The following is a 26,586-nucleotide window of genomic DNA, read 5'->3' as shown; positions in this document are numbered from 1 at the left end:
AGTTTTTTTGCCGTGTGTATTTTCTGCTATGAATCTGTCAAGCTGTGAGTGTCTTCCTTGTGGGGATACTTTACCAGAGTGTTCTGTGCTATTCTAGGGTAGGGAAAAGTGGTGTGCTGAATTTGTAACTGAAAGCACAATTAAAATGAAGTGTTATTTCTGAAGGGCAGAAATGTTATCATGGGAATTGTGACTTGTAAATGAAATTAGAATTGTAATATTTTGAAAAAAGTTGACTCGATTATTTAAAATATGGAAACAGATTTTTTTCTTTTTCTGCCATTGCTCTGAAGCTATCATGTATACAGCTGTCTCCATGTGATATTCTCTGATTCCTAACAGAACATTAAAATGGAAAGGGGATCTTAGAGATTTATTTAACTCTTGACATTTTAAACCTGAAATTGAGGCCCAGAAAAAGGAGAGATTTGGCCAAGGTTACACAGCTAATACGTAGCAGATTGTGGATTCCGACCCACTCCAGATATTTTAACCCCAGTATTGTGTTCTTTTTATTGTAAAGTATAATTGCTCCTTCACATCTCTCTCCTCCCTGGTAAAATTAACTGTTGTCTGTTAGAAAAGTATTGGTATTTCAAAACTCTATGAATGGGAATTTTGTATGTAGATGTTGATTTGAGACCACATATATTAAGCAGGTATGGGAACAACCAACTTGCCAGAAAAAATACGTACTCTTATAAAGGTCCCTGAGTCACTAAGGTGGAATCTTGCAAAGAGACATCTTGTGTATCTGTAGCAGATGGCACTCTGCATTGGACTGGCTCACAAGTCCAGCTTGTGCCACTTTTGTTCTGCTGTAGTAGTTATGGTAAATCAGAGCCAGGGGGTGTAACCAGTTACCAAAATCTAACCAAACCTGTTGCCATTGAGTTGATTCCGACTGACAGCGACCCTATAGGACAGTGTAGAACTGCCCCATAAGGTTTCCAAGGAGCAGCTGGTGGATTTGAACTGCCGACCTTTTGGTTAGCAGCCGTAGCTCTTAACCACTGCGCCACCAGGGCTCCACAGCCAATTACAGTACTGGTCAATTTTTGCTGTAGGGGCATGCTTTTTGAATCCATCTTTTCCAGGTTTGAAGAATGAGTCCAAATCAATGCAGTAGTTCATTTAATTGGTAAATGCAGTTGTGAATTTATAAACGTAACTTTCCTCGCCTCTTCCCCCGGCCTTCCCCCGACCCCAGTTAAAACATCATTCAACTGAGTAAATAGGAGTGAAGAGGCAGAGGCTTATTCAGTACTTTTAGTACCGTCTAGTGTAATTTTTCCCTTCTTGTGCAAAAAGCCTGTGTTGCTCCCCAGCTTATGTGACTGTAACTAAGATGGATGTAAAATGTTTGTTGAGTAGCCTTTCTGTATGGTTAGTGAAGGTGGCTGCTATTTCGAAGATGAACCTTTGAGGGGGAACTGGCTTTCATTGTTCGCTGTGTAATGCCTTTGCCAGATCAAACCGTCTTATCTCCAATTTTGGCAGCCTGACTGTTGACATTTCCTTGTGGCCAGCTGCTAGACTGAATTACTAAATCTCTTGCTTAAGTCTGTCATTGTACTGTTATAGTTTGTGGATGTCTGTCTCTCCCTTTCACATAACAGTTCTTAATGGTGGTGCTGTTGCTTCTATTTCACCTGCAAGTGTTAACAAAAGTTACATTGCCTGACACAAAAGTCCTAATTTTTTAATTGGGTTCCTCCTGGTCTGCCTCATCTTACTTTGCCAGGTCCATCCAAGCTCAAATACTCCACTACACTTAAGCTGGTCTCTGCACTGTTCTCAGATGTCCCATACATCCATATTGAACATTTATGCAGTTTTTGTAGCTGAATTTCAGCTTTAATCACCCCTTAATCACTCTCATGGGGCACTGATGTTTCAGTGTAGAATTCTTGCCCTCCACGTGGGAGACCTGGGTTCGATTCCCAGCCAGTGCACCTCATGGTCAGCCACTACCCGTCTGTCAGTGGAGGCTTGCGTGTTGCCGAACAGGTTTCATTGGAGCTTTCAGACTAAGACGGACTAGGAAGAAGAGCCTGGTGATCTATTTCCGAAAGCCAGTCAGTGAAAACCTTATGGATCACAACAGTCCAATCCATAGTCTATCATGAAGATGGTGTAACATCAGGCCTGGGGTCACCATGAGTCGGGGTGGACTCGATGGCCACTAACAACAACAATCGCTCCTCTGACATCTAAGGTACATTTCAGGTTAGAGACTGTGACCTAGGACTCCTCTTCAGATCTCACATCCTCACTTTCCACATGAGGAAACAGACTTCATGGTGATTCGTGAGATTATGTGTGTGGTTAATGACAGACCTGGGATTAAAAGTCATTTAAATGGAAGTGAATTTGACGATAAATCCTAGTTTGAATCTTAACTTTTGTGATCCCTGGCCCTATTCCCTTTCCATTGCCCTATTCTGTCCTCACTGAATTCTGATAGGATTTATTATTTTCAGAACACAGATTGACACTGACTTGTCTTGTTTTCTAAATGTTTCATTTGTGAGTGCCTTATCATCCTGGGGAGATAGGGTAAAGATTGTGTATCTTACTACCTTTGTGTCTGTCATAGACTTCAGCACAGTGCTAGGTACCCTGGGTGACACTCAGGCTAGCATTAGTTAGTAGCACCTTTTTATCTGTTTGCCAGTGAAAAGGTCTGTTATTTTTTTTTTCCTCTCTCGCCCGTCCTCCCCTCTGGTTTGATTTGTTTAATGGCCTGTTGCTTAGGTTGCTACATTTGGCTAATTGCTTTAAGCTTGGTATTGCCATTGCTGTCTTTGGTGGTATATTACACTTCTTTATGGTGGATTGGTACCACTCTAGTTCTGTAGAGGTCCCTAGTATTTCTCCAAAGCCAGCAAAGTGTGATGATTACCAAGATTATTAGAAATGTCTGCTCAAATCAGGTTCTAGATTTATTATTTTATCTTACTATAATATCAAGCCCTTGAAGGTTCTGGATAAATATGACTAGAATGGGCTTCTTTTGTTGTTGTTGTTGTTTTTATTTTGTTTTTTATTGTTTTTATTGTTGTTTATCTTAAAATCTTGCTTGTTTTGAAAACCATACAGTATTTGAATGAGTAAACTTGGAGTTTTTCAGCAAATTCTAATTAGTTGAACTAGTCCCAAGAGGCTCTATTGTATGCTTTATGGAACTCTTTACACCGATAGGAAATCCAAATAAAAAAATGCAGCATCAAGAGTGGAGTAAGTAAAGTCAGAAACAATAGATTGATAGTCTGTCATTTTGTTTTGGGGCTGCCGCATGTTTGAGGTTGACATCAAGGAATGGTCATGGTCTTATGCAGTAGCCATTATTGATACCATTTGAATAATTGGCGGGATGTTGTTTTTATTTCTTTTTATGTTCTAGCCTTGCACCCCTATAGGTTTTCTTGAAAATTACCGTTTGTTTTCTTGTGATTAAGGACATGATTGCCTTTTAAGATTTTGGGATAGCTGCTTGATATAGTCTCTGCCTTTGAGTCCCCTATACTTTATGTGACTAATTAATACCATACCATGGCTCATCGATATATTAGCATTACTAGAAGAACATGAGCCCCGGTGACACAGTGGTTAAGAGCTTGGCTGCTAACCAAAAGGTCAGCAGTTTGAATCCACCAGCCACTCCTTGGAAACCCTGTGGGGCAGTTCTACTCTGTCCTATAGGGTCGCTATGAGTCGGAATCGACTCGACGGCAACAGGTTTTTACGGGTTTGGAAGAACATGTTGTTAGGTAAACTAAAATGGTAGCCTAGCAGGTGTATATTTTAAAGAATCCTGGAATGCAGAGCTTGAAAAGACCTCAGAATGAGAAAACTAGAGTGCAAGAGCAGCAAAACGGCTTTTTCCTTAGCAGTCCCTCAAGTTAGTACAGATCTTCTGTCCTACTAAATTAAACAGTCTAAGTTTCACTTTTAAAACTGTTAAGCTGGAAAAAAGAGAAATTAAGCTGAGGCTAGTTTTAAAAAGTGAGCTGAGGGTCAAAATGGTTATACTAAGTACTTAAACTCAAACTCAGTTTTGAATAATTACTTCCTGATTCAGATCAAGCTTGATGATACCTGTTAAAATACCTGTCCTCTGCAGGTTGAACACTAAAGGGAAACAATCCATGTCTTTATTTCATTGCACGTTGTTAAATGCCTACACTGAGGCAGCCTGTGTAAAAATGAAAATTGACTTCAAGCAAAGTAATTTTAACAAGTTTAGTGAATTATTGGCCCATAAACTGTGTACAGGCTTGAATCTTTTATATCAATAAAGAAAACTTGATAAATTACATTTCCAACCGGGTCTAATAGCATGCTAAAGCTGAAATTTTTCTAATGCAATTCTAGAATAATTGGATAATATGGCATGGCATTTGGACATTGTGCTTAAAAATAAGAGCCTTTTCCCAAGTTTCTTTAATTACATTAATAGTATTTATTAGCCCAGAAGAGTAGGGTGTTTCCTTTTCATACCTTACTACTAAAGTTTTGTTTTTGCATTTTTTTCTTGCTATTTATTGTCAGTTTTGTTGTTTGAGCAGCACTTGTAATGATCACCAGAAAAATGCTGAGGAGTCCGTTAGGTGTATGAGACAGTCCAGAGGATCACAGATGTACAGTCCTGAACTCTACTGCCTTATAGGTTACAAGATCTCTTGAATTTTTTTTGCCTTCTAGGACAGGCCCACTTTGTGCTTCTTACGTATCTCTATTAAGTAAGTGGTGTTACAGGGAGTTGAAGAGTCTTAGTGTCTGCTTTAAACTTTAGTTCAGAGGAAGTTAATGCCACTGATTATTTATCAAATAACTAGAAAGCAAATAGGTTAGCTTGAACTACCTAACCTCTGTAGATGGAGGAGGAAATGTAGAAGAAAGCATCTGAGATCCAAGGGTATTGCGTTACCTTGTTCAGTTCTCACAGTAACCTTCTGAGAGGTATTATCGTGGTTTTATACATGACGAAGGTGAGGATTGGACATATTCACTTAAGTGTCGTAAACTCTCTTAGTTCGAGGAATGGAAAGATGGACAAGACAAGTGTTTTGGAGCTGGGATTTAAGCTAGGTTTGGCTAGAATTAAGGCTGTACCATGCTGCTGTGTTGGTGTGGGTCCTCCTTCCTTTTCATCTACTACGTTCTCTTCTAAGAGATTTCACCATCTTTCCTGCTGATTGTTGTTGTTAGGTACTGTTGAGTGAATTCTGACTCATAACGACCCTACTTACAACAGAATGAAACACTCACTGCCGGGTCCTGCACCATCCTCACAATTGTTGCTATGTTTGAGCCCATTGTTGTAGCCACTGTGAATCTATCTCATTGAGGCGTCTTCCTCTTTTTCTCTGACCCTCTACCAAGCATGATGTCCTTTTCCAGGGACTGATCCCTTCTATAATATGTCCAAATTATGTGAGACGAAGTCTCCCCATCCTTGTTTCTAAGGAGCATTCTGACTGTACTTCTTCTAAGAGAGCATTCTGGCTGTACTTCTTCCTGCTGATTACATTTTTTAAATCTCTCTCCTCACCCTCCCCTCCAGGTATTAGCTGATAAGGATCTAAGATATTCCCTCGTAGAGATAGTTTGCAAGTTAGTCTGGGATTTTAAAATGTTTCACCCAGTAAACCTGGTAATTATTGAGTATTGCTTATATAGCATACACTTTTATAACATTGTCTAGTGTAATCTACAAAAATCCTTCAGGAAACATACAGATGAAAAAATGAAGATCTAGAGAGGTTAGATAACCTGGAGTCTTTCAGAAAATATTTTCAAACTCCAACTTTTTGTGAGACACTGTGCTGGCCACGGGGGGAAGACAGATGCCCCCCTCTGGTGGTCCTAGAAGAGTTCAGTCTAGCCAGGAGACGTTGTACAAACAAGACTGTAAATGGTTGTGCTTTCTTTCTTTCTTTTTTTTTTTAAAGACATAGTGGGGGCACTTAGACCTACCTGAGAGAGTGGGAGAATTGGGGGAGGCTTCACATAGGGTTCCTCATGTGAAATTATAGAATGTGTGGGAGACTGGAAAAAGATGTGGTGGGCATTCCAGGCAGCACCGAGATCTGACAGGATGAGGGAGTATAGGGAGTAAGATGTGGTTGAGAAACAGGAAGTAGTTTGTTTGACCGGAGTATGGGCAAGTACAGCCAGATATTAAGCTGGACCAATAATAATATTTATCAAGTGTACCAGGTACTGGAGTGTCAAGCAGTTTACGTGGATTATCTCACTTAATTCTTGTGATACCCAATGACATAGGTACTGCTGTTACCCTAATTTTACACATAGTGAAACCGAGCTACCTCAGACTGATAAAGTGATTTGCCGAGGATCACAACTGGTCAGTGACACAGCTAGTAAATGACTTGCCTAGGGTCACACAGCTAGCAAGTGGCACACCTGGCATATAAACCAAACAGCCTGGCTTCAGAGCCTGTCTCTTAACCACTGTGCTATGGTTAAGAATTGGATTGTGAAGGGATTTGTGAAGGAGTTGAAAATTTATTCTTTAGGTCAGTGGTTTCCAAACTTTTTTTTAACTCAGCCCACTGTGAGAAATACATTTGACATCGTGACCCAGTGTGTGTGTGTGTGTGTGTGTGTGTGTGTGTGTGTGTGTGTGTGTGTGTGTGTGTGTGTGTGTGTGTGTGTGTGTGTGTGTGTGTGTGTAACTAAGGGAAAGTTTCATGAGACAATAGTCCTACCATGTATGAGGCACTCTGGTATTTTCTATTTTGTTAGAGAAATGCTGGTTGGGACCCACTTAAATTGGTTTTGCAATTATAAACCACAGTCTGACAAAATACTGCTAGTCAATGGATGAGCCACTGAAGAATTTAACGTAGGAGAAGCATGTGATCAGGTTTGTGCTTTTAGGCGGGTCACCCTGGCAGCGGTGTGAAAGCTGGATTGGAGAGGATGAGGCAGAGACCTATAAGGGGCGTCTCAATGGACCAGGCAAGAGTGCATGAACTAGGACAGTAATAACATTGGGGATGGAGAAAAGGGAATAAAGAAGAGGGAGACTTAGGAAGTAGAATTGATGAAACATGGTGACTGAATGTGGACACTCAGTACCAGAGAGAAAAGCAATCTAATTTCAAGATCTGTCTGACTCTTTAACTCAGGCACTGAAACTTTATTTCTGGACCTTTGTGTTTCTTTTTATAGTCGTGTTAAATTATGCTTCTTTGTTATCTTTTCTCTGCCTTTAATTTTGTATTTAAAATGTGCTGACCTGATTTGATTATTTTTAAATGATTTTAAAATTTATATGTCAAATCACATGCCCACCTTATCCCCACATCCCATCGCAACTGGAAGATTTGCACAGCAGTGTGAAAAGTTTACAGCATGATAAGCACTCAGCAAATCTTTGTTGTAAGAGTGTATTCTGTGGATTATACTCTTCCAAAGCTACATGCGGAAACCCTTAACATTGTGTTTGTTACTTAGAGGAGTACTTGGAATACTTTTCTTTAACTTTCCATTTTTGCAATATAGGAATGGATGAAAAGAGTCTTTTTACCTCCATAACTTGTTTTGTTTCGCTTTAGGGAAAATTGACCAATTGTATGATCCTCTTATCTTTTTTTAAAAAAACTAGCTACTCCTAAGCATCTTAGTAAAATTTTAGCAATATTTCTTTCCATAGTAGCAATATAGCTATATAATATTTCCAACTGCTTCTGCCACACCAGTTTCTTTAGAGAGAACAAATTATTTGGAATGATCTGCTAACATTTTAATTGACTAGGTAATTTACTGGTTTGCTTTATTTAGGAAGTACACATTCTTTGGTCTTCCAGGTAGGTAGTATAATAAAAGTATCTATTTATTTGATAGCTATGACAGTTTTAAAGACATTAGAGTGTCTTACCAGAAGAGATTATATTTGCAATGTAGTTGGTGAGCTTTTTGAAATCTTATGGGAGCAAACGATTGCTGTACCATCACAGAGTTTTATTTTTTAATTAGTTTTCTGAAATAGTTAAATAAATGAAGAGGTAGTTGTGGGGTGTGTGTGTGTGTGTATGTGTGTGTGTATGTGTGTGTATGTGTATGTGTGTGTTTCTTAGTCACCAAAGTAAAAGTAATTGAAGAGGATTAGGTGCCATGTGGTTTAAATAATAGAGTCAGGGTGTGGGTTTTGTTCCTCCCTCTTCCATTAACTTGTTATTTGACCTCAGACAAATCACTTAACCTCTTTAGTCTTAATGTTTTAGTCATTAAATAGGAATGCTTGATTAGGTGAGCCTAAAGGACTTCTTTAATTCTAAGATATGTGTCAATTTTATATAGCACTATACAAGTCATTTTTATGTTACCTAATTTCATTGAGTGGTATCTGAAATCATAAACCCAGGTGGCTTACGCTGAGTTCTGTAGAGGAGCAAAACCAGTGAAGCAAATCCAGTAAATATATATAAATAAATAAACATATTTATTTCAAGGAAATGGCTCACGCAATTGTGGAGGCTGGGAAGTCCCAAATCCATGGGTCAGACATCAGGCTGGAGGCTTCTCCTGACTTATGTGGTTGCAGGGGCTGATGAACCCAAAATCAGCAGGTCAGATAGTGATCTGCTGGCTCACGGGGCTGCAAGAGCCGGCGAATACCAAAATCTACAGGTCAGATGGCAGGCTGCTGGCTCACATCCCAAGACCAGAGGTCAGAGGATGATGAGTTGGATGCAGGATTGAGAGAGGGTGTGCTTTGCCAGTACATCAGTATATATTGGACAAGGCCACACCCCCAAAGCAGCTCCCCTTTCAACGGATTGGCTGTTCACATCAGATTAGAAAATGGAGGATGATTACATAATATCTGCCATACCACTGAGAATCATGGGCTAGCGAAGCTGACGTATAACCTTAACTATCACAGTCCACCCCTTGTCAACTTGGCACCTGTTCATATCTCCTTAAACCATACCCAATCTCTAAATAAAGACAATTATAAAGTTGTATCGCACCTAACATGATACAACTAACATGCATACAACCAAAAATGCACTAACCTTGCTTATATCTTAAATTTGATAGTAAGTAATAGAATAAGAGAGGGAAGAAAAACAAAAATATATATATACACACACACTCATACATGTATAACAAAACAAGGAAGAAATACTAAAAGCAATTATAGTCTTTGTTTTTGCAACTGATGAGGTAGACCCAAACCTTCATTTCTGAAGGGCCTGGGCCATTAATAGTTATGTTGGAATTGGGTTACTATAGTTTTCCATTGACTTTAATCATAGGGCATGTGTCTTAGACTGGGTCCTCTAGAGAAGCAAAACCAGTAAAGCATACAAATATATATATATAGAGAGATTTATATCAAGGAAATAGCTCATGCGATTGTAGAGGCTGGAACATTCCAAGTCCGTGAATCAGGATAGAGGCTTCTCCTGATTCACGTAGCTGCAGGGGCTGGCAAACCCAAGATTGGAAGGTCAGAGGGCAGGGCTCTTGCTCACAGGCTGTGAAGATCGACAAATCCCAAGATTGACAGATAAACTGCTAGCTCACGTCCCAAGAACTGGAAGTCAGATGAACAAGAGGCAGCTGCACGATCCAGAACAAGCCAAAAGCCTTGGCAAGGTGAGCAGGAAGGAAGTAGGTGGCAGAGGGTGGAGAAATGAAGGCTGTGGGGGTGGTGAGCCGTCACAGGCTCTGCCCCTGCTGGTACCACTCAGCAGATTGCATCATGGGGGTGATCACATATCAGATTTCAACAGGGAAGGACCACAACATTATACAACTGCCAAAACACTGATAATCATGGCCCAGCCAAGTTGACACACAATCTTAACCGTCACAGCATGGTAATACTAAGAGATGTCCTAAGGGATCTCCTGTATTCTAGACATACTCTTCTTTACCTCCATTATGTAATATCAGTCTGATTTCCCCTTGGTAATCAGGATCAATCAGTACAAAAGCTCCCTTCGTTGCCTGTTGATCCAGAGGCATGAGGAGCCCAAAGTGGCCAAGTGGCATTCTTAACTTCCAGTTCAGTGGAATCAGTGTTGTATCTCCTGATGGAAGCATTTTTTCCCTTGGAACTAAGACTTCTAGACCCTCAGAGCATAGGGTCATGGGGACAGGTAGCAAAAATTTTGCAGTTGGGGTAATAGTGAGTGATTCCAATCTCATTTCCACCCCTTGATTCATGGACCCATGAATCCTGGCTATGGGAGAAACAGCACCATATATTGGATGCTAGATTAGAGCATATACAGCCTCTTGGAGAACATTGCCTCAACTCTGCAAGTTATCGCCACCTAGCTGGCACCATAATTGCGTCTTTAGGAAGCCATGTCATCATTCTGTCAAGCCAGCTGCTTCAGGATGATAGAGAACATGGTAAGACCAGTGAAATCCATGAGCATGGGCCTATTGTGACATTTCATTTGCTGTGAAGTGAGTTCCTTAATCTGAGGCATTGCTGTTTGGGATACCATGACAGTGGATAAGGCATTCTGTAAGTCCATGGATGGTAGTTTTGGTAGAAGCATTGCTTGCAGAGAAGGCAAATCCATATCCAGAGTAAGTGTCTATTCCAGTAAAAACAAAGCGCTGCCCTTTCCATGATAGAAGTGGTCCAGTGTAGTCAACCTGCCACTAGGTTGCTGGCTGATAGCGCCTAGGAATCGTGCCATACTGGGGACTCAGTTTTGGTCTCAGTTGCTGGCAGATTGGGCAGTCAGCAGTGGCTGTAGCCAAGTCAGCCTTGGTGAGTGGAAGCCCACATTGCTGAGCCTGTGCATAATCTCCAACCCTGTCACCATGGCCACTTTGTTCATGAGCCCATTGGGCAATAACAGGAGTGACTAGGGGAAAAGGATGACTATCTACTTGATTGTTAAAATCCTCCTCTGCCAAGGTCACCGTGTGGTGAACACTCACATGAGACACAAATATCTTCACTTCTTTGGCCCATTCAGAGAGGTCAATCCACATACCTCTTTCCCATACCTCCTTGTCAACCAATTTTCCAATCATGTTCCTTCCAAGTCCCTGACCATCCAGTCAAACCATTGGCCATAGCCCATGAATCAGTATACAGTCACACTCCTGGTCATCTGTCCTTCCAAGCAAAATGGACAGCCAGGTGCTGTGCTTGTAAGTTCTGCCCATTGGGAGGATTTCCCTTCACCACTGTCCTTCAAGGAGGTCCCAGAGAGGGGCTGCAGTACTGCTGCTGTCCACTTCTGTGCGGTACCTGCATACATGCAGACCATCTGTAAACCAGGCATGAGGTTTCTCTTCCTCAGTCAGCTGATTGTAAGGAACTCCTCATGAGGCCATAGGTGCAGACTGAGAGAAGAAAGGTAATGTGACAGGAGTGGAGACCATGGGCATTTGTGACTCATCCTCATGGGCAGCTCAGGCCATATAGTGACTTGATGGCCCATGGTTAAGCATTCAGTCTCTACTAAGGCCTAGTAACAAGCCAAAAGCTGTTTCTCAAAAGGAGAATAGTTATCTGCAGAGGATGGCAGGGCTTTGCTCCAAAATCCTGTGGGTCTGTGCTGTAACTCACCGATAGGAACCTGCCAAAGACTTCAAACAACATCTCTATCAGCCACTGACACTTCAAGAACCATTGTATCAGGTGGATCGGATGGCCCTAGTGGCAAAGTGACTTGCACGGCAGCCTGAACCTATTACAGAGCCTTCTCTTGTTCTGGGTCCTACTCAAAACTAGCAGCTTTTCGAGTCACTTGATAAATAGGCCAGAGTAACTCACCCAAATGAGGGATATGTTGCCTCTAAAATCCAAAGAGGCCCACCAAGACTTGTGCCTCATTTTTAGTTGTAGGAAGGGCCAGATGTAACAGCTTATTCTTCACTTCAGAAGGAATATCTCCACATTGCCCACATCACTGAACCCCTAGAAATTTCACTGAGGTGGGAGGTGCCTGAATTTTTGTCGGATTAATTTCCCACCCTCTAGCATACAAATGTCTTACCAATAAGTCTAGAGTCATTGATACTTCTTCCTTAGTAGGTCATCAATATAATGGACCAATGTGACATTTTATGGAAGAGAAAGGCAGTCAAGGTCCCTGCAGACTAAACTATGACATAGGGCTGGGGATTTTATATACTGCTTAGGTGGGGCAGTGAAGGCGTATTGCTGGCCTTGCCAGCTGAAGAGAAACTGCTTTTGGTGGTCCTTCAAAACCAGAATTGAGAAAAAGGCATCGGCCAGATCGGTAGTGGCATACCAGGTAACAGGAGGTATTTAAATTTGCTCAAGCAATGAAACCATAACTGGAACAGCAGCTGCAATTGAGGTCACCACTTGGTTGAGTTGACGATAATCCACTGTCATTCTCCAAGATCCATCTGTTGTACAGGCCAAATAGGCGAGTTGAATAGGGATGTGGTGGGAATCACCACCCCTGCATCTTTCAAGTCTTTGTTGGTGGCACTAATCTCTGCAATCCCTCCAGGAATGTGGTAATGCTTTTGGTTTACTATTTTCTTAGGTAGGGGCAGTTCTAATGGCTTCCACTTGGTTTTTCCTACCGTTATAGCCCTTACTTCACATGTCAGGGATCCAGTGTAGGGGTTCTGCCAGTTGCTGAATACGTCTATTCCAATTATGCATTCTGGAACTGGGGATATCACTACAGGATGGGTTCAGGCACCCCCTAGACCCACTGTGCGACAGACCTGAGCTAAGACTCAATAATTTGACCTTCATACGTCCCTACTCTGACTGGTGGGCCACAGTGATATTTTAGTTCTATTAGAATTAGTTTCAGATCAGAGCCAGTGTCCAGTAATCCCCAAAAAGTCTGATTATTTCCTTTTCTCCAATGAATGATTGCTGTCATAAAAGGCTGTAGATCCCTTTGGGGAAGGCTGAGAGAAAGATTAACAGTATAAATTTTTGGCAGTGCAGCAGGTCCTTCCTCAAGGTGACCTGGCCTTCCCTTCATTCAGGGGGTTGTGGCTTCAGTCTGGGAATTGATTGAAGGGCCATGACTCTCTATTCTGGCGATTCAGGTGCCAAACCACTGCCATTCACCTCACCTAGAATTCTTCCACTTATACAGATCAAGTAAACATTTGGTAGATTTCACATCTGTTTCACTCTTAGGGACACTATGACTAAGTAACCAGTGCCGTAAGTCCATATATGTCAGACTATTCTGATTACTGCTTTGACTCTGCTGTCTGTTACAGTAACCATGCCAGCCTTGTCTTTGTTGATTAAGTGCCACCACTTGGCCCCTACTACCACAGGTCTAATCAGCCCTGTTATGGTTAGGTGTCTTAAGTCAGTTAGTGCAGTTTCCCTGTCAAATGTGACTTACATGAAGTAGCAATCACAGCAGTCTTCAAGGATGCTGGGGCTCCCTTCACAAATTTGTTCTTCTCCATTGTGGTAAAAGGTATGTCCTGCGGGCACTCCATGGGTGGGTCTTTGGATCCAACCTGATAAATTCATTCTAACATGCCAATTTCCCTAAGCCTTTGGATACCTTCTTCTACAGTATATCAAGGTAGGTCTGGCATTTCAACTTGATTTAGTGTAGGCCACCATTTAATCCATGCTTCAATAAACCAAATAAACTATTATATCCTTTTCTAAGCTCTTGAGCTGAAGAATCTGTGCTTAGTGGGCCCATATAAATAAACTTAGACTGATCCAACTTTATGTTCCTTGTACCATTATCTCATACCCTTAATAGGCATCCCCATACATATTCCCCAGGTTTCTGTTTATATATATTAGAAAAAAATCAAGCAGTTCTTCTGGAATGTAGCATACCTCCTTCTGGGTCACACTTTGTACCTCACCTCTTGGGGCTCTCTGGGACATAAGTCTGGTTATAGATCTAGAAGCAAAAATGAGTGGTGGGGGTGGGTCCAAGTGATAAACAATGTCTTGTAAGGCATCTGCCTCACTCTATGCCTCAGGCAATGCCCTAGTTGCTGCCCAGGTGATATCTCAGCCAAAGACTCTTCAGGTACAGCTGGGTTAATCTCATCAGGTAGAAGGGTTAATGGCTTTACTGGTGAGAGTGGCTTAGCAGACAAAGATGGAGCAATATCTTCAGACTGGAGTAAGAGGGCTGGTTCTGTTGGCAGGAGTGATTTAATGGAATTCAGGGTTCAGTGTCCCCATCTTTCTGATTATCTGCCCGTATGTCCCCATCCCAAGTTTTCAGGATCCCATTTCTTCCCAGTCAGTGAGCTCACTTTAACTTCGAATTGGGAATTCAGTTGGTGTTGTAATTCAGCCACCCGTATGATAAGACTCTGGGTTTGATTTTCAGCAATATCAGCTCTGTTACTACAAGAACTAAGGCTTTCTTTCAGGATACAAGAGGCAACTTTCAGTTCTTTTATGTGGTGCTTGAGCTTTGACTCTGACGCCCCTAAGCTCATCTCTTTCTTTCACCACTTTGTCTAGTGAAAGCAGGACCAACCGACCAGCCTCCCTATACTACTCATTCTGACAAAATTCTAGAAAAGTATCAAATATGCAATCACCCAGAGCCTTGTTTCTCAGAAATATTTGATCCATTGGTGGTGATATGTTGCGTATTTCTATTGCCACCTCATACTATGGATACTACCGGAGGCAGAGTCATCAGCGCCTTTAAGAATAGCCGGACTTGAGAACCGATTCAGAAAACTCGTCTTTACGATTTTGTTCCTCTAGAACCACTCTCAGTACCAGATGTCTTAGGCTGGGTTCTCTAGAGGAGCAAAACTAGTGAAGTGTATACATACACATATATGTATATATGTATATATATAGAGAGATTTATTTCAAGGAGATGTTCATGCAGTTGTGGAGGCTGGGAAGTCTCAAATCTGTGGGTCAGACATCATGCTAGAGGTTTCTTCTGACTCGTGGTTGCAGGGGCTGACAAATCCAGAATTGGCAGGTCAGATGGCAGGTTGCTGACTCATGGGGCGTTGGAAACTGGTGAATCGCAAAATCTTCAGGTCAGACGGCAGACTGTTGGTTCACGTCCCAAGAACTGGAGGTCAGAGGATGATGAATCAGATGCAGGATCCAGAGAGGGTGAGCTTTGCTGGACATCTGTATATATTAGATGCAGGCCACACCCCCAAGGAAACTCCCCTTTCAACTGATTGGCTGCTCATATCAAATCACAAAATGGAGGATGATTATATAATATCTGCCAAACCACTGAGAATCATGGCCTAGCCAAGTTGACACGTAACCTTAACCATCACACCAGGCATAATATATTTATTTTCACAAGGGTCAAAGCCTTGAAGTGAAGAAAAATAGCCTTCCAGTTCCTTTTTAGGACAGTCTGATGAACAATTGATGAGCAGTCTGATGACATCTTGATGAACAATTTGCCTTGCATTTCTGTTAACAATTCATTATTTCTTTAGTCCCATCTGTCTCCATCTTTTCTCCAGTCCAAACTGCTGAGGGGGAGGCGAAAAGGTGAAGAAGATGTTATGGGGAGCAAAGAGAGTTGGGGAGGTGCAGAAGGAAAAAGCAGGGCTGGAGTGTTGAGGTAGGATGCAGCTACTGTAATAATTTGTTAATTCTGAATTTTGGTCGACCAGCTTGAAACAGAAAGTGTTTCTCTTTTCCTTTGTAGTCACACTACAAGAATCTTGGGTGTGAAAAGTGTGAAAGCCTTACCAAGTGGTTGGTTGTCATAGTAGTCTGTTCTCCCAACTCTGTGAACTACTTTATGTTCCCTGAGCCTAGTACTTTGTCAAGAACATAGGCGTTCAGTCAGTATTGGGTGAATGAGCATTAATGAGATAGAAAGTCCTAGAGACCATTGTCTGAATCCTTCAACCCTGTAGATGACACAGATATAAATCATCTTGTTCTCTATGCCTAGATACTACAGTGATGGAATCAGAAACGTCAAGAAGGAATTACTTTGATACAGGCAACAGCTAATAGTCTTAAAAGTGTTCACAGATCGTGCTGAAACAAGCAGAAATATATAAAATGCTAAGTAAAAATAGTGATGGAGAAAGATGGTAGTCTTATTATAAGTAATTTAAGATATTGACACAATGACATCTACCTTGGCAAGTGTTTGGTGGGATGGGGGACTGCAGAAGAGAGAAAGGAACTATTTGAAAGAGGTGCTGCCAACTCTAATTTCCTTACTGATGCATATTTCCAAAGGTGACAGATTTTTGGAGGTGTTTATTTTAGAACTAATCTTCCATATTTCCATTCTGCCCCCACTGTATCCTGTATTTTACACTGCCAGAATTCTGCTAGCTGCCATGAAGCAGAGCTATGGCAAGAGGCCAATTGTGATAAAAATCTATTTTTCATTTAAAAAGATAGTATAGGTGTCAGAATACTTTAAAAAAGTATTTAAAGATAGATTGTGTGAATGGAAGAAGTAGTAAAAACCAAATGAGAAGATAGAAGGTTTTTGATTTGCTTTTGGTGGAATTACATTTCTTTTGTAAACACCAGAATACTAACTTAGACCTGTCTCTCTGGCTGTTGGTTTCTCTCTTTTTTGCCCTTCTTCCCCTGATCTTTGAGTGCTGGTGCTAGAAGCTGCTAAATAGCAGGAAAAATGAGTTTTTTGACCACGAATTGGTGGTGGTGGTTTTTTTTTTAGAGGCGGCTCCAAAGGTATACTTTGTGTGAATGTGTGACATTGTATGTTTGCATGTTAATACTTGGATTTTGTTTCTTTACTTTTGTTCTTATTATAACCTAATGAAAATGAAATCTTTTTTTGAATTCCAGCTCTGATTTAAGCTTCAAAACAAAATGTCATCTAAGCACAGTTGATGTAGTAAAACAGAATTGTGGTATAACATATTACAGAATTTTGGAATGTTCATTTACTAAATTCAGAACTGAACTCTCATCAGTGCTTTCTTTAATTTTAATATCTCATTCTGCACTTGCGTTTGATTCAGAATGAAATCATTTCTTAGTGTGGCCAAGTGCCACAAAGCTGGAAGAGCTTAAATATATAATGGTTTTCTTTAATGACTGCTGGAGCTTTTAGCAATAAATGGGGAAAATAAAAAGGGGAATATAATGGATTTCTTACCTAAAATGAGTATCCTTGGTAAGATTAAAATAAACACACGCTGAGACCCTGCGTTACGGGTCCGAAGGTCACATCACAGCCAGCATGAGAAAGTGACAGCACTAGCTAGCCGAAGAAAAGGCAGAAGACAACTGCTGACGAGCACACTTTCAAAGGCCTTCACTTGTAAACGCCAGTCCGTCACCAGTGGATTTTGTTTTGTTTTTTGTAATCCTTCTTAAGGAAATTACATTGTGTCCAGTCAAACATACAAGGGGAGAAGTGTTTTCTTGTTTTAATTATGAGTGTGTCATGCATATAAAAACAAGTAGAATAACATAATGTATGCCCTTTAACTTGAGAAATTAAACACTATAATTACTGCCCCAAGTACTCTTCCTTAGTCTTATTTCGTGTGCCCTCTCCTAAAGATAACATTCTCTTGAATTTGGTGTTTACTGTTCCCATGCAAGGAGCCCTGGTGGTGCAGTAGTTAAGCAATCAGCTGCTAACTGAAAGATTGGCGGTTGGAACCCACCAGCCATTTCAGGGGAAAAAGATATGGCAATCTGCTTCCGTAAAGATTACAGCCTTGGAAATCTTACGGAGGCAGTTCTACTCTGTTCTGTAGGTTCGCCATGAGTTGGAATTGACTTGATGGCAAAGGGTTTGGGTTTTTTTTAATTCCCATGAATGTGGTTATGCTTTTGCTATGTATATATGCATGTGTAAACATTATATAGTATTGTAATCATGTTTTAAAATCTTATTTAGAAAGTATTACACTGTATGTATTCTCCTACAATTTATTCCTTTTGCTTAATCTTTTTTTCTTTTTTAATATTTATGTAGTTGATATATGTGGTTCTGGTTCCTAGATTTTTAACGATTCTGTGGTTTTCATTCTCTATTCCATGTATTTTAACTATTCTGCTGACTACAAGTCTTTTTAGCTGAATATTTTCAGGGGACGGTAAAGAGGAATAACTTATGTCACTAGGAATGTTGTTTTGACTTTCAAAAAAGCCAGTTTCCTTTTTTGGTGTGGAATGTCCTCGTTTATCGTATTCCTGGGAAAACCCTTTCTACTTCCCCAGAGAAGGCAGAGAAGAGTAATGTTTCATTACACAGATGGAGGTTGTCTTGGGCAAAATTCAGGACAGCATCTGCTGTAATACAGCAAGCTCATGAAGAATAGAGCTGTGCAGCAAAAGCTTGGTTTACTCTTCCAGAATTCTCATATTTTACAAGTGCAAACAAGCTGTGGTTGGAAACTTGATGACATTAATTTATTGTTTCTTTGGATATGTATTTTGGAATAATTTGCAATTTGGGGACTATCTGCTTTATTTAGTAAAAGGATATGTGTCTTATATGGTAAAAAGACTGGTCCTGAATTAGGTCGTGATTTTATGCAGCAAAGGAAAAATAAAGTCTAGGTATGGAGGGAGGGGTGGAGGGGGACTGCTTTTTGAGGTAGGCAGTTGATGTGAAATAAATATGTATTTGTCAGTGTATGTTCTTACTTTGTAGTCATTCTTTTTAAAAGGAAATCCCCAATAATTTTTTTTCTTCCCAATTTCATTCTTTTATCTTTCCTTTGCAGCATCCTTGATAATGGTTTGAGCGTTTTTGCAGAATACACAGTGCTGAGCTTCATTCAGGTTGTCCCGCCAAATGATCTGTTCTAGTGCATTAACCAGAAATGCTGAGGCAGCAAGGGAAACACTAATAAATGGGATGCTTTCCAGGGACTTTAGCTCAAAGCAAGCGGAACCCAAGCCAAAATTAAGAAGAAAATGTTAGTTAGGTACCCAAGATGTAGTCCAGCCAGATAGGCTGTTAACAGTAAGTGTACTGTTTTAATTAAATTGATTGGGACCTGGACAATTTGAATCACCAGACTGTCCATTAAAAAGGTGGCCCAACTTTAAGCATATTAGAATTAGGGGCTAGGGTAAGAATAGTCTTTTGGCTAAAACTTATTTAGAATGAAAACTTCAATTGTCTTTACTTTTTCTTCTTGGGTAGATTCCAGCGCCTCAAGATTGGTTAAACTTAGCTGCCTGTTTGTTTCTTTCATTGTGGATCTGAGTGAAAGACTGTTGAATGGGCCTACCAGTAAAGATTTTTTTTTTTTTTTTTGGTAGGAATGATTAGGAAGAAAGAGGAGAGACGGTATTGCTAATTAAACATGTTTTTTATTTTCTCACTATTGCTGCTTTTCTTGCTAACGGTAAAGTTTGTTTTGTTTTCTTTTCCCCCCACAAATTATTTTACCCATAAATAGTGTAGGTGTGGGGAAAGGAAGCAGTGGTATGTGAAAGGGATCTTTTATTGTTGTTCTTGTTTTTGAATGATCTCCTATTCAGTTTGCCAAGAGTTGAGCATTTTTCAAACAGGGCCCCTAGACCAGAGAGTTAGGTGGTTAGGTAAATGAATGGGATTTTTTAGTGCACCAAAATTTCTAAGTTTTGTAAACTTGTTTCTGAAACATATTCTGGAAGTTACTGAATAAACCTGGATACCCCAAGACTTCTGTTGTCAGGGTTACCTTAAATTTCTTAGACTATTTCTTCTTTCTTTATTGTTTACTAGGGTTCTATCTCCCCCTATATTGAAAGCATGGAGATGAAGTGAATAAATTGTTTTCCCTTCTTTAAATGTATTTTAAAAGTTTGTGAATTGCTGCTTCAGATCCCCCTTTTTTTACATCTATTTCAGGTTACCACGTGGTTATAAAAGATTCAATACTTTCTTTCTCTGAAAAAAGATGGTTATATTTCAGAGTTTCTCATAATCAACCTGGATTTATTTGAGGCTACAAATCTGAAGTGCCTTCTTGTCTTAAGGGTCATATAATCCTTAGCATGACCTAAACAAATCAAAAACAAACTCCAGACTTCTTTCCTTCTTTGGCATTATATGAGGTACCCATGTCAGCCGGCTCAGAAGGGCCTTAACCTTTGACATTGACTTTACTTTTTTTATTCTTTTAGGTCTTTCACTACTATTCCTACAGTGGTTGGCAAGATATTGTTTCTACCTCACTCTCCATGTACCATGCCAGTGACATCTTAGCTGCTAGAGTGTGGAGCTGGCCTGTGGGAGTCAAGTAAGTGCCTTTTTTACTATTTGGCATGGTTTTTGCTTACTTTGCAAAGCCATGTAGAGAAGCGTTTTAAGATTAGTTTTTAAAAAGGCACTTGCTTGATCCTTGTGGGCCAACTCTTTGCTCCAGCCTGCTGTTGAACACCTGGTAGCTAACATGGGGCTGCATTTAGTGAGGTGACTATTCCAGAATGAAACATTTTTACTAGGATGAATCCTAAGAGATGGTAGATCTGATCTTGGCCTGACTTGGACCATTTATATTGGTGAGCATCCCCCTATCCCATCCCAGAATGAATCAGAACTTCCGTGTTAGCCCAAACAGTTACTCTGGCCTCCTGGAAACTTGCCAGGTTTTGGATGGGCAAAGGTCTGCTGGTCCGAACCAGTTGGGTAGTATAGAGACAGAATAGCTCTTCTGGGAAAGCCTTGACATTTATCTGAATTAGTTTGCCTTAATGTATGGAAGAAGTGATAGTTGGCATTAATCAGATTTGGATTTCTCTGTTTATCACTAAGTTGCTAAAACCTGGTATTTTACTTTTGCAGGTCACGTTGTAAATTTTGCCTGTATAAATTAACACATCCCCTGTTATGTCATAACAACCATGTAAGGGAGAGTGTTTTCCTGCTCTGTCTTAGGTATTGGTGATATGACCTGTTCACGCAAGGGAAACTTGAACATTCTCAGGTATGTGAAGATCGTGATTCATTAGCATTTTCTCCCTGCAAAACAAAGCAAAATTTATTTTAGTGTTAACTCATGATGTGTTTTTTTACAACCTATCCTGTCAGTTGACTTCCCCACCGCCCCCACCAGCCCAATACTGTAGGACAGAGGTTGGCAAACTGTAGCCTGGATTGCTGCCTGTTTTTGTAAATAATGTTTTATTGGAACACAGACACAACCAGTCATTTACGTATAGTCTGTGGTTACTTTTGCACTAAGTGACCGAGTTTTTGCGACACTGTATGAACCACAAAGCCTAAATATTTACTTGCTGGCCCTTTAAGAAAAGTTTGCCAACTCCTGCTATAGAAGAACCAAACTTAAAGTTTTCAGGAAGCACAGTTGGTTTCAAATAGTCCTCTAATGAGAAAGCCAAGATCTGTGTCTTATTGCTGACCATCAAGTAAATATTTGCAGTATATAGTGGTGAGATTACTAATGCAGGGTTAATGAAATGGAAAGCTAGGACGGCAGTTCAATTTCTTTATCTTTTCTTACACTCATTATATTCTCTTCCCTTTCCTTCTCACTGGGTGTAGGTGTTCATTCAGTGGCAGGATATTATTTTCTTTCTAGACTCTCTAAAGATTTTATAGAACAGATAAGGATAAAAAATTTCAATAGGATATCTGTCATAGCCAAAGAAGTGATAATGAAAGGATTTCCTGATTCATAGAACGAATATTATAGTTAAAAGGAACTTGAGATCATGGAAATTGAGGACCAGAGAAGTTCGGGGAAATGTCCAGTGATCACAGAGCAAATTACTGTTAGAGATGAAACTAGGTCTCCTGCCTCCTTGCCCAGGGTTCCTTCTGTTAAGTCTCACACCATTTAAGGTCTGCTTGTTTTCTCAACTAGCTGTAAGGAATGTCTATTTATTTTCCATTTTTCTCAAGTTAAAACAAAGACTCAATAATTTAAGCCACTAAGATATAATTTATTAGAGCTGACCATACCTGCAATTTGGATGCTTTTATTTTATTGTTAGAAGAAAACTTTGGGGCATTGCTTCTTAATGAATCATTAAGTGCTTGTAGTGTATACTGGGAGAGGTTAGATGGAATAAAAAGGGGAATCTGAGTCTTGTTCGTAATTTTATATGTAGGAGCAAAAGTAAAATTGGCATAAATAGACTGTTCCCTCATGTATCTATGTTTAAGCCCATAGATGGAAAGTGTGTGTGTGTGTGTGTGTGTGTGTGTGTTTGTGTGTCTGTCTGTTGGCTTTTAAAGTGCATTTGGGTTGCATTCTGAAGGGAGTTTAGCAGATGTATTACAGTCTGTAGATTATGTTGCAGAGTTTTAAATGGATTTTTTAAAATAAGCTTTTTATTTTAGAACAGTTTTAGATTTACAGAAAAAATTGGGAAGGTAGTTCAGAGTTCCTACATGCGTTTCCCTTCCCCATCGCCTCTAGTTTCCCATATTATTAACATTTTATATTAGTATGGTACATTTGTTACAATTAATGAGCCAATATTGATACATTATTATTAACCAAAGTCCATACTTTATTTAGATTTTCTTCATTGTTGCCTGATGTCCTCTCTGTGTTCCAGGATTAAATGAATTTTTATTTAACATGTTCGTTGATGTAGAAGGCATTCATGTGACCACCTGAAGGTTAGACTAATTCTGGTCTCTTTCAGTTTCCAAGAGCTGATTAAATGAGTAGCTAAACAGGCTTAACTGCTGCAGAATTCTGGTTTGTAACACTGATATTCTCCGTTAACATGTTGAAGAAGTCCTTACTTTACCATGTTGATGGCAATGGCTCTTCAGTTGTTTGTTTCATCAATTCCAATAAACTCTCTGAAAGGACAAGACAAACTTGGTTAATTCTGTTATTAAAAGTGTCATATGCTAAATTGCTGGTGAAAATATTCTAAAGTATATTACCTTCTTTGCGTGAAGTGGATTAACTATCCTATTTCAACATGTTTGTCCTTCAGAGAGTAGTCATTGAAGTCAGCACGTTCTGGTTAATCATTAATCATTCACATTTCCCTATACCCATTGCCATCGAGTCGATTCTGACTCATAGTAACCCAATAGGACAGAATAGAACTGCCCCCATAGGGTTTCCAAGGCTGTAAATCTTTACAAAAGCTGCCACATCTTTCTCCTGGGGAGCAGCTGGTGGGTTTGAACCACTGACCTTTCAGTTAGGAGCTGAGCACTTTAACCTCTGTGCCACCAGGGCTTCTCACATTTTCCTGTAAAGACTTTAAATTATTTTTTCCTTTAAAGTTCACCAGTTATTTACTAAAGTTGAACACATACATACCCTGTGACCGAGCATTTCCATGTCTACGTTCATACATAACAGAAACACATACATATTCACCAAAAGACATGAACAAAAATGTTCATTGCAGGGCTATCTATAATAGTCCAAACTGGAATGATCCAAGTGCCTATCAGAAATAGAATAGTTAAATGAGTTGTGGAACGTCTGCACAATGGATATTAAAACAGTGATGAGAACGAATAAACTATAGACTACAACTACGAATTTCACAAATACAATGTTGAGCAAAAGAACCTAGACACTAAAGAGTACATACTCTATGATTCCATTTACGTAAATTTGGAAAACAGGCAAAAATCATCTATGGTGTCAGAAGTCAGGAGATCGGTTACTCTTGGTGGTGGTGGGGGATGTGTGGAAGAGGGCATGAAGGGGGCTTCTAGGGTGCTAGTAATGTTCTGTTTGTTGATTTGGGTACTGGTTACATGGGTGTGTTCACATTGGAAAAATTCATCAAGCTTATATACTCTTCTGTATGTATGTTATTATTCAGTGAAAAAAGCATGCAAAAAGTACTAGCAATTCTGAAAATAAAAACCATATACAAAATTTCTTTGGTAACATTTCAGGTATGTATGGAAAACAAGCTGAACAAATTAGCCTTGTATCTTAGAATATATGGAGTTAGAATATTATAGGATTATCAGGGTGCCATTGGGGCACTGGAGCTGTTGCAGTTTTGTTTGTGTTATAAGATGAATAAAATAGGTGGTGGTAATGCTTGCTTTTTATTGTAACCAGGTTTTTGGGATGCCTCAGAGGAGGACATCTTTTCTTTTATGTTTGTATTTAATAGAGTCTCCAAGGCACAGCCTCTATCCATTCTGCTAGAATAAAGACTGCTAAGCTAAAGCAGTTTTTAAAGACAAGTAGGTGTTACTTGGGTGTATTAATACATGCTGGTATGTCCTCTTTCCCACTGAAAGTCTTTGTTAGATTGGTGAATGAGCTTCAGTCTTGCATCTCTGTATATTTTGCATGCTATTTGACTTTTATGGCATCACCTCAAACCTAACCAGAATGTAAAATTCTCTTCCTAAATGAAGCCCCTTTTTGTGACTATTTTTCTTATTGGTACTTTCGGTTCTCCTAGTTACTTGAGTTAAAATTATTTTTTAGACTCTTCCCTTTTCCTTTGCAGCCCTTTCCCATCACTTTATTTAGTAACTAAATCCCTGTTGGAATCTGCCTGTCTTATCTCATTCATCTGGCACTTTGTGTTCCGATTATCATCACTCTTAAATTCTTATTGTGTGTCTGGACTTTTGTGATAGCTTTCCTAACTAGCTTCCCAACTTTCAGTGTTTCCCCTGCAATCAATCCATGCTCTGCCTTTCTGCCGGATTTATCTTTCTAAAGCCTAATTTACCAAATCATTCCCTACACAAAACTTTGGCTTGCCGCTACCTATAAAACTTAGTGTAAATTCCTTAGTCATATTCATTCAAGGCCTTCTGTAATTGAGTTTCAACCTGTCTTTCCATCTTTAATGATAATGCTTTTTGTTTTTTTGTTGTTATAAAATATATGTAACACAACATTTGCTAATTCAACATTTTTTACATGTACAGTTCAGTGACACCAATTACATTAATCATGTTGTGCAGTCACCAGTGTCTGTTGCCAAGTTTTCCCTCACCATAAACAGATATTCAGTGCTTCCTAAACAGTGAATGATAATGTTGGTTTTTTTTCCTAAATTTTATTTATTTTGTTGTTGTTGAAAATATACACAACAAAACATACACCAATTAAACAGTTTCTCCATGTACAATTTAGTGATTGATGATGTATTTTGAGTTGTGCAACCATTCTTACTGTCCTTTTCTTACTTGTACCTCCCTCACTAACATAAACTCACTGCCCCCTAAGGTTCCTATCTAATCTTTCGAGTTGCTGTTGTCAATTTGATCCCATATAGATAGTTCTTAAAGAGCGTAATGCTTAAGGCAGACGTTTTTTACTAGTTCAGCTAAACAGTTGTTTGGTTTTAAGATGACTTCAAGGGATATTTTTGGTTTAAGGTTTAAAGATTATCTCAGGGCAATAGTTTCAAGGGTTCATTCACCCTCCATGACTCCAGAAAGTTTAGAGTCCATGAGAATTTGAAATTCTGTTCTATATTTTCCCCCTTTTGATCAGGATTCTTCTATGGAATCTATGCTCAAAGTGTTCAGTAATGGTAACCGGGCATCATCTAGTTCTTCTGCTCTCATGGCAAAGGAGGCAGCTGTTCACGGAGGCAATTAGCCACACATTCCATTTCCTCGTCCTCTTCCTGACACTCCTCCTTCCTCTGTTGCTCCAGGTGAATAGAGACCAATTGTAGTACCTTGGATAGCTACTTGCAAGTTTTTAAGACCCCAGGCACTATGCATCAAACTAGGAGGTAGAACAGAAGCACTGAACATGTTATTAGACCAATTAACTGGGATGTCCCATGAAACCATGACCCTAAACCTCCAAACTAAGGAACCAAATCCATGAAGTGTTTGGTTGTACATAAGCAACCTCAGCAGCTACCTTTTTTTTTTTTTTGTAGTTGTTGTAAATATATCTATCACACAGCTTTTGCCAGTTCAACTTTTTACAGTTGTACAACTTATTAACAGCAATTATAATAATTGGCTGTGCAACCCTACCTTTAATCAATGTGAATTTTCCATCATCATTAACCCCCCTTCCCTTCTGCCCTAGGTAACCACTAATAAACTTTTGGACTCTGTACATTTGCCTTTTCTTGCCTTTTTCTATAAATGAGGTTATGCAGTATTTGTCCTTTTGTGATTAGCTTATTTCATTCAGCGTAATGTCTTCAAGCCCCATCCATACTGTAGCATGTGCCAAGACTTCATTTCTCCTAAACTGGCTGAGTAGTATTCCATTGTATGTATGTACCGCATTTTGTTTATTCATTCATTTGTTGATGGGCATTTAGGTTGTTTCCACCTTTTGGCTATTGTGAATAGTGCTGCAGTGAACAATGGTGTACAAGTCTCTTTTTGAGTCTCTTTTTTCTAGTCTTTTGGGTATATACCTAGGAGTGGAATTTCTGGGTCGTATGGTAGTTCTATTTTTAGTTTTTTGAGAAACTGCTGCACTGTTTTCCACAGCAGCTGTACTATTTTGTATTCCTACCAGCAATGGATAAAGAGTCTGATTTTTCCACATTCTCACCAACATTTGTTATTTTCTGTTGTTTTTTATTTTTTTATTTTATTTTTTTAATCTTAGTCATCCAAGTGGGAATGAAATGATACCTCATTGTGGTTTTGATTTGCATTTCTCTGATGGCTAATGATATTGAGCATCTTCTCATATGTTTGGTGGCCATTTGACTGTCCTCTTTGGTAA

At 39.6% G+C, this 26,586-nt stretch overlaps 1 long non-coding RNA gene across 1 annotated transcript in view; it reads left to right on the top strand.

Annotated features, from left to right (window-relative positions):
• The first annotated feature begins 17,686 nt into the window (after positions 1-17,686).
• The window catches only part of LOC111821794 (uncharacterized), a 53,310-nt gene continuing 44,410 nt past the window's right edge, over positions 17,687-26,586 (top strand). The window contains exons 1-2 of the long non-coding RNA XR_002825136.1: positions 17,687-20,193; positions 20,739-20,880. This is a non-coding gene — a long non-coding RNA (uncharacterized LOC111821794). The remainder of the gene's footprint in view (positions 20,194-20,738; positions 20,881-26,586) is intronic.

This window comes from Trichechus manatus, unplaced genomic scaffold (genome assembly GCF_000243295.1).
Source record: "Trichechus manatus latirostris isolate Lorelei unplaced genomic scaffold, TriManLat1.0 scaffold00106, whole genome shotgun sequence".
NCBI classification, from domain to species: domain Eukaryota; kingdom Metazoa; phylum Chordata; class Mammalia; order Sirenia; family Trichechidae; genus Trichechus; species Trichechus manatus.
The sequence above is the reverse complement of the archived record's forward strand: the minus strand, read 5'-3'. Positions and strand labels throughout refer to the sequence as shown.